The following is a 12,534-nucleotide window of genomic DNA, read 5'->3' as shown; positions in this document are numbered from 1 at the left end:
TTGACACCCTGACGCGCTCTCACAAACTCGGCAGCATCTTCCAAGGAGATGAGATACAGCCATGCGTAAATGTGAAAAGGCTGATTCCAACCTCCATGCGTAAAAACACTGTGCCACCCTGTACTTTTCTTTCCTTTAACAACAACAAAACGACTGTTGTGAAAAAGCAGCTCAGACACCCAAAGGGTAGCTTACAGTAGTAAACAATTGGACAGCATCACCGAAGCTGTGCCCCTGGCTGTGCTGGAGGGTGTCACACCTCTGAGGCTGCTCCACTCCACAGAGCCCGTCACAGATACAGAGACAGAGAGAGTGGGAGAAAGACAACGCAAAGGACCCGATGAGCAAGTGAACTGGGGGAGCGAGAGAAGGGAGAGAGCCAATGGGAGAAAGAGAGAGCGATGTGCAGTGGCGCTAATTACAACCCGTGACAGCCCATTATTATTGGGTTGTGTTGTAAAAGGTACAATTCGTGATCCACAACAAGCAAAAAAAAACAGTCATTCGAAATAGTCATTCCCAGGTTTTGTTGGCGGAGCTTTGATGAGTAGAAACAAGCTGTGTTATTAATGAGTAACTTAGTGATGTCTGTACATGGGTACAACGGGATTATAATGAGAAGTAAATACATATTTTCAGCAAAGCTGAGCCAGTGTAAAAAAAAAATTTACATAATATTCTGTATCTGACAAACAGTTAAAATAAGTAGCTTTTGACTGTGAATTTCATATTGTACACATAAATAAAGAATACACACAGTTCAGCATGTTGATTGAGTTGTGATTAAAGGCTTGTTTTGGAACAAATGATAACATCCATCCAGACCTCCTTCTTTAAGCACAAGGTCATCATGACACAGCTACAAACTTTTAAGCTGCACCACAAAAATGCAATCTGATCAATGACACGAGTCTCAGAAACCAGAAATTAGAAATGATGCGGATTTAAATGATTTTCATCATCACACAAACGAGGTTCTAATAAATCTCAAAAGTTTTCATTTCCTAGAAGTCTGTCCAAGGAGAGCATGTTTAATTTTAGCAGTTTTAATTAGAGCAGTAACCCTCCTGCCCTCTGTTATTGTAGTTTGTCCCACACAATCGTAAGACAACTTTTCTATTCTAGAAAACTATCATTCAGTTGTTGTTGGTTTTTTTTAGGGTTTTTTTTTTTTTTTTTTTTTGCTCCACAGAAGAATCCACAGACAACTGGTCTTTAGCAGTTTTCTCAAAGGGTCAAACTAAATGACCAGATTAAGATCACAAAATACGGTCATTGCTCATAACCACATAAGCTTGATTAAAATCCACTCTTCGCTCTTTTTCTTGAGATTGTTTATCAGCCATGTTTGTACGTAGGATACATGCAGATATATAAATGCGACTCCATCAATACTTTTAGTGAGCTTTTCACGTATGAACATTATAGCCTGAATTAAGGTTTGAATAACCTCTGAACTAGCTTTTCTTCACTACTCATATTATTAAAAAAAGACTGTGTTGACCTCAATTATTGATTACTAATCAGACAGACACTGAAGGGGTCTCGACAAGTACAGAGCTGCACAGAAGGACCTTGGTGGATTATTTTTAGAGAAATCTTTTCATCTAAACTTATGATTAGTGAAAGGAGGCCTACCATCTGCCACATGAGAATTCTCGCTCTTCTTGTTTGATGTTGAATCATCGTAGCTATGGGAGGCTACTTTTATTTACAGTTGGCTGTCAGAAGAGTTTTGGTTGTCTTTCTGCATCTTTAAAGTTTCCTATAAATAGTTTACACGGGCCCCAGGGATGACGCTTCAGAGTTTCTTTAAAGTGCAGACAATGTATCTTTATAAGATACAGATAGATTCCATAATTTTGATGTATTGATCTATTCTTATAAAGTCTAAAATACTAAATTACTGCCCAATGAAAGAAGCACATTATAGTTTTATTGCTTGTTATACCCTCCATCATTTCATATTTTTGATGATGTTGACACATTCTTTTTTTTTTTTTTTTAGCTTTTGCTCCTTATAGTGTCTTTATGTAGAAGGCACACTAAAGAGTTTAATAACCAAGTCATTTAAAAAAAAATTCTACTAATAAATTCAATCTAGAACTTTTCTCTTTGTTTGCGTCTAAACTGTTTTTATTTTTGCCATAATTAAGACTACCACAAAGTCATTGCTAAAGCTTCAGTGTTGATAAGCCTGTTCAATTACTTTTTGGCATCTGTTGTGTTATCAGTGTTTTTTGTTTTGTTTTGAGCATGAGGCATATCATTTAACATTTCGACTTTTGCATTAAGCTCGAGGAGATAATGAATAAATAGGGGAAATTACATGATGCACCAATAAAAATAACACTTATCTAATGAAGGGGCTGCATTTGCTAAGGTCGTGTTTTTAAAGCAGGAACAACTGATCGATTTCTGCAGGACTGCACTACAGATATTAAATATGCTCTTCATGAATTCTAGCAATTAGCACCATGAAGCTGCCATATGACAACTGCATGACTCTGACAGGTAAATCTTTGCCAAAGAGTTAGTCATTCTGTGCTGTGTTTTGGGTGGAAACAGGTGGGAAGATGCAACGGTTATAATTCTGCTCCAACAGGGAGCGTGCTTAATTAAATGCTCACACGGTGGGGGGATTTCAGTGTAATCCTGTTTTGTTTCAACTGAGTAATGCAACTGTCACTGGCTGCTGTTACAGTCTTCTAGAGGGGTTTGCCCTAAAGAGAGCCATGAACCACCTGTATGCATACTGTGGTATCTACAATACAGTTGGGAGTAACTGACAATACAATACAATCACCATATGTTGACAGTTATACACACACAAAAGAGGACTTATTCATTTATTCACTGTAACTATTTGTATAATTATTAGTAGTAGTATTCACTTTCACTCCTTGTAGGAGAACTTATTAAATAGTGACTATAATTCAAATAAGAGTCACGAAGACTATTCAGCTTGCTAATTTTTTTAATGGGACCATTGTCATCTCCATAAAGGCTGTAATAAATAAGATCAGAAATGATGGTGATGCTCGTGCCTTGGTAATATGCGAGGAAAAAGAGAAGAGCAATTGGTCTTTAGCTGTCAGAGGACGTCAGTGATCAGTTTGTTAGGAAGAGCAGTCTGTGAAAGCCTACATAGTAGAGTGCATAAATCCCTCATTATGAAGATGAACATGCTTGTGAGAGGCACAGGTCTACAGAGATGTGTGAAGAGACATATGTGGTCAGATGAATCATCCTCCGCCATGTTCTTGACAAGTGGGTATGTGTTTGTGTGGGGTACACTAAGGGGTGTACTCACACTTGGCACAGGTACCTTGTACCACGCCTGAGCACAATTGTTCCCACTCCCCCGCTGACCTGCACTCACACTGCGCTTAACAATTCAGGCCCAAGTAGGCTCCAGTTTCGCTCAGCATCTCAATTCCTCTGATTTGTGGATTTTCTCTTTCATGCACATGCTTTTTTTTTTTTTTTTAAGTGCACAGTGAGGGTAATGATTTTGTGCATTTTAAGGCTTAATTGGGACATTCTTTCAGAAGCAGAGACACTACCATCTCATATATAAATTTGTCAAAGTGTTTTTCATGGATGCAGTTGTACATGTAGTTGAGGCAGTGTTGGAGTTCTGTGTTTGAGCTCTGTTAAATGCATATCAAACAAGAGTCCATCTGTGTATGCGGCGATCACAGTTGTCAACCAAACTGGGCTAAAAAAAAAAAGAAAGGTGAAACCCCAAATGATTGACCCCTACAGTGAGGGCTCAGTCATTTGGGGAAGGGTCACTGCTGGTCAATACAAAGTTGTTTTAAGTGATCACCTTTATCCTTTAAAAACATTTATCCTGATTGGAGTGGTGCCTTCTAGGATGACTAAGATAAAGTATTATGTCTCTGCTGTATTCTTTAAGCAGGTAGTCAAGCCCCTTGATTATACTTGGAGTGAAAGATCAGGTGAGATGGCATGTGTGTGTGATAAATCTGTAAAAGAAACATGTGCAGAATAACATTAGCACTTATATTCAGCGTCAGCAGCGGTTTGACAGCGTGTTTTATTGATTTTGATGTTATTTCGGTTATCTGCATATTCATACTTCATACCTTTCTGTGACATTTGAATTGCTTCTCTTACAGCTTCTTGTTTTGTCACTTCGGTTTAGTTCTATTCTGTTCTTCAGGTCTCTATATTTATCTGTTCTTTTAAAGCTTTTACATGTCATTTTGACATCAGTGCTTTGATCAGCTTGAACAGGATGAAATTTCAAAAGTGTGTCATCCAGAGTGAGGTGGGTCCACATTTGGTCCTTTGCACTTTTATAACTTTTATAATCCCTGAAGAGAATATTAACACATAAGCCTTTTATTGGCAACCAATAACTAATAGTTATTTGATAATGTGTTTCCTATTATTTCCTATTGTTTGACTTATTTGGGGGGAACAATCGCCATCTTTGCTGTTGCAGACTTCTCCCATAGATTTCAGTTCAGAATTCTTTGCGTATCACAGCTGCACCTTTTATATAAAAGCGTAAAGCAGCAGCGTTTGCATATATGCAATATTCTCCTGATTATCTTGAAAGTGAAGGAGATAGAATGTGAAGGCTCCCTTTTGTGCTAAACCATGTGACAATTTGGGAGTGAAAATGTATTATGCTCGCTCTGTGTAGCGTTCAACACATTCCTGCCATCAGTTTTATATTTCGTTGACAAATAGCAGACCAAAGACAGACAAATTTTCAAATCCTTTAAAAGTGTTTTTGCAAATTTCTTAGGAGACGGGAAAAGCATTCATCATTTGACAGGCATCATACTTCTGAAATGGCAGTGAGCCAGAGCAGAACAACTTAATGGCCAACTCAGTCGTCCACACTGACTGAAGTTGTGATTACAGATATTAAGTCGCCATTCAAAAGACGCCTTTACATTATGCCATTGTGAGAAATATGAGCTATATTTTATTATATGACACACAACAGTACTGCAAAACACTGCCAGGGACCATTAACTGTTATTTACAACTCTTGGGAACATGCACTCAAATTATGTCAGTGAATTGAGTTGTTTTCAGTTCTCGTTTGATTTTTTAATGCATTTACAGGAAGTTGTTTGATAAATACAGTGCCCGGCTTTCATACCAAAATTTTTCTCCTAAGGCTACCAAGTTCACAGGACTGTTCATTGAGTGTTATTGGATCAAAAAGCTGTAAGCTTTGACTTCATGCTTTTAGTCCCAGGGTGGGCCTTGGTGAACACCCAGTGTGCTTGTGTTCATTTTTCCTATGTCCTAATTATGAGAAGTACTTGAGGATAGTGGAAACGCTGGAACTTAAAATTTGAAGGTCACGCCAGCTGATTGTGCGCTACTGTTTCCAGAGTTTTTTGGCACCTCCTATTCAGTCTGATCAGTTAGACCCCAAGTGACTGGTTTCACCAAATGTGCAATGGCAGTGAAGGACTGGCCTGTAAAATCGAGTGACACACTTTTCCGCAGCTATAGATAGACAGCAACACTGCAACTAAAGTTGGTGAGATATGCAACATCTCAAACACATCAAGGTGAGCCTATTAAGGAATTTGTAGACAAATTAGGCCAGCCGGTGCCTGTGTTCAGTCCCTGCTGCTCAGCGCCTGACATTTTTTCCCTTTGTCTTCTCGTTCATTTTCCACACAATCAAGAGGCAGAGGAGTGCAGAGGGATGTTGTCATGGTAACAGAAAAAAATAGCCCCAATGACCATGAGTGAGACAGACCTGATTGAACGCTGTACTGTGCAAAGTGTTTCATGACTTGATGCTAAAGCTGCAGGATATTACTTTGAGATAAAAAAAAAAAAGAGTGCGAGCCTTGAGGTTCATACTAGTGTGTAGCTAGCTTTTTTTGAAGGTTATCACTGCCCCGAGATGGTGTTAATAAATTTCATTGTAGCTCAGGCTGTTAAATATGCATTTAGAACAGCAGCATATTTCTGAGCTTGATTCATTCGTTGAAGTCTCTGCTGTCACTGGCCAATTTTCCAAATTGCTTATTTCTTTTCTTGTGTTTCCAGCGTGTCTTCTGGAAATCAACTCCACAGTACGTGGCGGGGGGGGGGGGGGGGGGGGGGGGGGGATGCATAATTTGGCTTTTGTGTAGTCCGTACCAATCTCCGCATAGACTGACAGCTCATATTGATTCAAAGTACGTTTCAGATTTGTCACTGATAGCTGTGTGTGGTTGGGAAAAACCGGTGAAACTGGATTCTCAAGTTTTTTTAAAAGCAGAAAGAAGCCGAACAAATTCTGATCAGCTAAAAGCCGAGACGGTTCGAGATTAACTGCCCACATGATGCACATTCTTCTCATTAGACAGTGAAACTTGGAAACGTATTCACATATCTGTCACAGAGCAGAACTTAGCCCTTGGAGTCATAAGAAGATTACTCAGCCTTTTATGATGTTTTAGATGTTGTAAATGGTACTGTTTATCGCTTCAGCACTTCAGGACTTTGGTTATCATGAAAGCTGAAATCCTCACTCACGCTCAGTGGTCACAGTCCCATAGAGAGGCTGCTCTGTGAAACAGGAGAAGATTCAGTGCTGAGACAGAGCTGAGCATAGCTCAAGTGTTCAATTGCTGACATACCTGCAGCTGTGTCTGCTTACTGTTCTGACAAAGACTGGTAAGAAATATTTCATCATCTTTGACTCTCTGTAGCTGCAAATAGCAACTGGAAAGATTTCAAGCTCTCTCATGTTTAAAGATGTTGAAAAGGATGTCAGGAGAAACTTTTGGACGTTTTTATTTTTGTAGAAATGTCTATTTTTGAAGTTTCTCGGTTTTTTTAATCTGCGTTTGTAGAAAAAAAAACAAAAAGGCTGAAACACAATAAAAATAACACAATGATAGAAAGCAGTGAAAAAAAATTCTCTTTGTAATGTATCAATCATCACTGAGCTGTCTATTTAATCCAAAAGCTTCAACATGTTTGAATATTTTAGCAGTGTTTATCGGTGGTCCAGTTAATATGCTGACCCCTACTTGTACTGTTGTATTTAAGCAAGAAAATAAAATAACTCGAGCCAAAACACAGAACAGAACTTCTTCCTGCAAAAAAAATAAATAAATAATAAAAGAGTAAAAATCTTACCCCAGTGGAGTGACAGATATTTGAGTTACTCTTTCTTCTTACAAGCTGCAGGTACACAGGTGTGAACAGTGTGAACAAATACAACTAAGTCAGGGAAAACGCTGTAAGAAAAGTCTTGAAGGCCTTTTTAATAATGGGCTCGGAAAGCCCACAGAAAGCAGAGGAAGCAGCGAAGCCTGGCAGTGGGTACCTAACGGCCCATTCAGGGCATCATCATAGGCTCCAATCATTTTCCTCAGTCATCTGTGAAGCAACAGGGTGGCTGTTTTGCTCTGAGTTGGCCGCTTCGTGCAAGTCTCCATTGGGATGCCAGGCTCATTATACCAGAATGAGAGTTCACTTCTCTTCTAACTATATGAGCTTCACGGGGGATAATGAGCCTCCAGACCACTGGGAGTAATGCTTGTCTAGCTGCTCCAGCCTGTCTGTGTCAAGCAGACAAAGCTGATGAAGATTTCTGCCTGACTTATATCATTTTCCAACAGGTCAACTTGCTGATCTTAAAGCCATGTATGTTTATATATTATTGTAGCATTTTGAGAAGCTGTAATGTGCAATATTATACTTTAATTTCATGTTATTTGTACTTGTCTTACATATTTTGTAAGATTGATACCATGCATATTTATGCAGTGGGTATAAGGCCACAGGCAGCAGCTGGTTAGTTTGGTGTAACTTAAAACAAAAAGAAACATCTACCCACCAGCACTGTTTCTGACTACAGGAAAGTTCTTTACATTAAATGTTTTTGTTTGCTTTTGTTCAGAATATTCAAAACAACTTGTGAAAGAGTGACCTTATAAAAGCTGCCATTTAACAGAGCATTCTTGTTCATAATAAATTATTCTACTTTAAGCTGACTAAAGGGTCTCAAAAATGAGATGCCGGGAACAACAAGATGTACAAATGGAAAAGACTTGAAATTGATGTAAACTGCCCTAGAAATGGACAACCTTCCAAAATTTCTTCAAGCAACAGCTCATCTGGGAAGTCACAAAAGATTTAAGGAAAGCATTCACGTTACTGCGAGCCTCTCCCACCTCAGTTACCTGCTGGGAGACACCGGTTCATTGGTCTGTGAACTGGTGGGAAGTTCAAGTGCAAATCGGTTATGCTGTAAGGTCCCAGTCATAATGGTACTACCTAAGACCACCTCTGAAATGCTCAAAAGGAATAAAATTAAACTTTTAGACCTGAATAGAAAAACCAGAAAACCCTCCAGTGGGGCTGCAGTAAAGCAATTCTGCAAAGAAGAATGTGTCAACGCTTCACCAGAGTAATGCTGATGTTTATGAACATTTGTTTATCTCTTAAGGTCTCTCAGCATTTTAATCAGCTTGAGGTCTGGACTTTGACTGGGACATTGAAACATCTTGATTCTTCTGTTTTTCAGTCATCGTATTATAGATTTGCTGGTGCACTTGGGATCATTTCAGCCGAGCTGTAGCTGTCAAACAGATGACCTCACATCTAACTCTAGAATACTTTGGTATACAGAGGAGTTCACGGTCAGCTCAGTGACTGTCAAGTGCCCAGGTCCTGTGGCTGCAAAACAAGCCCAAAAAAATCACCCCCTCCCCCACCATGCTGGTGGTATGAGGTGTTTTGTGCTGTTATGCTGTGTTTGGTTCTCACCAAATGTGCTGCTGTGCATTATGGCCAGTTATCTCCATTTTGGTCTCATCTTATCAGTCAGTCAGTCAGTCAGAATACTTTATTGATCCCAAAGGGAAATTACTACTGTTACAGCTGCAACCGTTTCATTTAAACGAGTAAACCTAAAACACCTAAAATCCTAAAACCTAAAATCGAAGGGCATTGTTCCAAAAGCCTTGGTGGTTTGTTCAGCAGCAGCTTTGCAAACCAAAGCCATGCTGCCATCATGTTCTCCTGGCAACTTTTACAAACAAGCCATAAAGTCTGTCATGAATTTCAACATTTAACTTCAACATGCTAACTGAAGTCTGTAGAATCTGTGAGGTTGGTTTTTTTTGTTTGTTTGTTTGTTTGTTTGTTTAGTTTTGTTTTTTTCATTTTCTCTGAGCATTGCACGATCTGAACTTGAGGTGAACTTGCTGGGACGTCCACTCCTGAGAAGTTTGTGGCATTGTGTTAACACACACCTGAATCCTCCAGACCAGAAAACTGGCAAAACTTCTGCTTTTGTATAAGTGCAAACACTTGCTAATGATCAATTAATCGAGTGCATTTGATTATCAACTTACCCCTCGTGATTCCTGTAGAAGTAGTAAAGTTATGCTTTTTTTACAGGAATGACACACTGAATCCTGCGAAAACTTTCTTTTTTCTCATTTAAAACTTGAATTTAGTTTTACTCGGGTTGCCTTTGATTAACGTTCAATTTTAAACAAATGTCCAAAATAATTTGTTGGACTCAATCAGTAATATCAAAGCAAATGTGTTGGATGGTTTCAAAGTCCTAGAAGCAACTCTTTTCACTTAGCAGCTATCTTGTAATGCATGCAGGCACTTATTTGGTCAGTTATTTTGAGCCATCCTATCCGTCCATCCATCCATTCGCTTCCGCTTATACTGTTCAGGGTCGCAGGGGGGGCTGGAGCGTATCCCAGGTGTCATAGGGCAAGAGGCAGGGTACACCCTGAACAGGTCACCAGCCTGTCACAGGGCTAACACAGAGAGACAAACAACCTTTCACACTCACATTCACACCTATGGGCAATTTAGAGTAGCCAATTAACCTAACCCCAGTAAGTGCATGTCTTTGGAATGTGGGAGGAAACCCACCCAAGCACGGGGAGAACATGCAAACTCCACACAGAGAGAGGGAGAGGCCTGGGCCAAGGTGGAATTGAACCCAGGCCTTCCAGATGGTATTCTAACTGTGAGGCAGCAGTGCTAATGGTTATCCATCTAAATGAAAATGTATTCAAAGGTTATCAAGACACAAAAGCTGTATATATAGAATTACCAGTTAGATCTAATAAAAACCTAAAAGGCTTCTAACAGCTGAGAGTGCTGATGGGATCAGCTACATATCTTTGGTTATGGATTTTGTTTTCACACAGAGTGTTTTTTTTTTAATGTTAAATAAGTGCCATGTCTCCTCCTTGTAATATCCACTTTTAATCATTAACCCAGAACACGCCATATTCACTTGTCTGAGAGTTCAATAGAACAAAAAACACTGTAGAAAATTGTTCTTCTTTTCCAAGAATCGCTGCTGTAGGTGGTTATTTTCAGATGTCATTGAGTATTCACCTTGCCATTCAAAAACACTCTTGCTGCAGGCGAAGCATTATGTGTGAGAGACCCAGATATGTAGGTCTGTGGAGGGGTGGGGGTGGGGGGGAGACATATTGCTTTTTGGCGCTGGAACATTAGATGCTTGGAGGGAAAAGACTGTGGACCTGCGACAGCAGAGATATCCAGAAATGGGTTGCCAGCCTTGGCACATATCCCAGAGAATTGTGACTCAACTATAGCACTAATGTCTGGATGTCCATCCAGTCTGCTCCCGGGTGAGCAGGCCCATAAAATGCCCTTTACTACGTGCAATGTGCTTGTGGCTTCTTTGATTATTTTTAGTCTTTCAAAGCACAAGTGTAAGGAGCAAAGTCGCGTGTAAAGCATTGTAATAGAATAGATAACAATGTTGCCAAAAGACAGCACTGTGGGCCAGCATGTTTATGACCCACTTTAAAATTACATATGCTAATTAATTGCTGTTTGAGGTCAGGAACAAAACAAAGAAGTAATACCATCTTTTAAATAATCTATAGGTCAAGGATTCCTTTGACAGATCATTTAGTATTTGTGCAGCTCTCTGTCCTTGGCTTCTCTTACTTCCCTGTGGTGATGATGTGACCTTGCCTAAGTGTCCTGTAAGAGTCCACAGTGTGCTGTTCATGAGAAGTGGAGACCTCAGTCAAGAAAAGCAAAGAGGACATCAGCAAGAGCTTTAGCTGCACGGGTCTCCTGTGCACTGTAATATGAAACACTATTCTTCGATCAGGCCTATTTTCAGCTCACACATTTTACTGGAGCAAAGCTGATCTCCCTGACATGCTCTCTGGGAGAATTTGGCAGCAGCAGCGCATGCACATGCACACACACACACACACACACACACACACACACACACACACACACAGAGTAGACACTTGGCTGGATTACTCAAATCAAATTGAGGCTAAATTTGACCTTTGAGGGAAAGACTTAGGTCTGCCCAGCCTATAATAATCTGCAAATAGTATCTGTAAACATCCAGATCTGTGGACATTTTTGTTAACAGTGCTTCACCAGTAGCCTTTAATACCTTTCACTTGTATCTAGACCTATTTGCTGTGTCCTTATTTCTCTTTTTATCTTCTGTGTTTGCATATGGACAGAGCTGATGTCTTTCATACACCAGGAAAGTTTTAATAAGCTGGTGAGTCTCGCTCTAAATTGCGTTGGTTGGTTGTCACACTTCTTTACAACATGATCAAGCTGTGCAATTCTTGTCAGGGCCAGACAACTTTTAGATTCACGATAAATTGCGCTTTTATTTTGCTGAGCTCATGTTGGGATGGCATTTTTTAAGATTGACATTTATTTTTCCACAGTTTTCTCTGCAAATTTACTTTCCCCATGTCCTATATCTATCCATGCCTTTCCCTCTGCCCAGTGCTTTTACAGCTTTATTGCTGAAGGAGTTCGGTGGTGTTGGATTGAAACAGAAACTGTTGGCATCACAGCCATAAAGCTTAAACCATAAAGTCCAAAACTGGTATTTTTATGAAGTTTTGCCCTTTAGCCATGAAGCCCCCTGCTGGGGTCGCCCTCCTTCTCCTCTTGGGCAGTGGGCACACAGTTGTCATTGAGATGTGTGGTCTCTGTCTTCGGTGCCCATGGGGGGCTGCAGGCGGCCTGGGATTCCTGGGTCTATCTCTGGCTATCTCTGGCTCTGGGGGTCGCTGTTGTGGCTTATCACCCTCCTTACCAAGTACGTTTCATGACAAACATGCACACGCATACAGGCGTGCACACACACACACACACAAGCAACAGAACAAGAGTATATGCTTGTGTTCTGTTTTATACTTCTCTTTCAGGTGCTGTTTGCTGTTGTTGATGATGTTGTTGGTTATTTGCTCTGTCCTCTTTTTGTTTGTGTGCTTTGGTATTTTATTACAGGTGCGGCAATTGGTGAGCACCCCCACCCCCCGCAAACTTTCACCTGTCAGTTCTGGTGTAGTTGGGCCATACCATTTAAAGCTAAATAAAGAAAAAAAAATGACAAGAAAAAATAAATAACAACAACAAGAGCAGCATACAACACAGCTCCCCTTGGCACCGCAAAGCTGTTTGGCACAACAGAGCATGCAGACAATAATTTTGCTTGCTTAAGCTGCCGGACAGGACAGGTTAAAAAAA

The sequence above is a fragment of the Archocentrus centrarchus genome, chromosome 8, assembly GCF_007364275.1.
Source record: "Archocentrus centrarchus isolate MPI-CPG fArcCen1 chromosome 8, fArcCen1, whole genome shotgun sequence".
Lineage (NCBI taxonomy): Eukaryota > Metazoa > Chordata > Actinopteri > Cichliformes > Cichlidae > Archocentrus > Archocentrus centrarchus.
Note: the sequence above shows the minus strand (reverse complement) of the source record.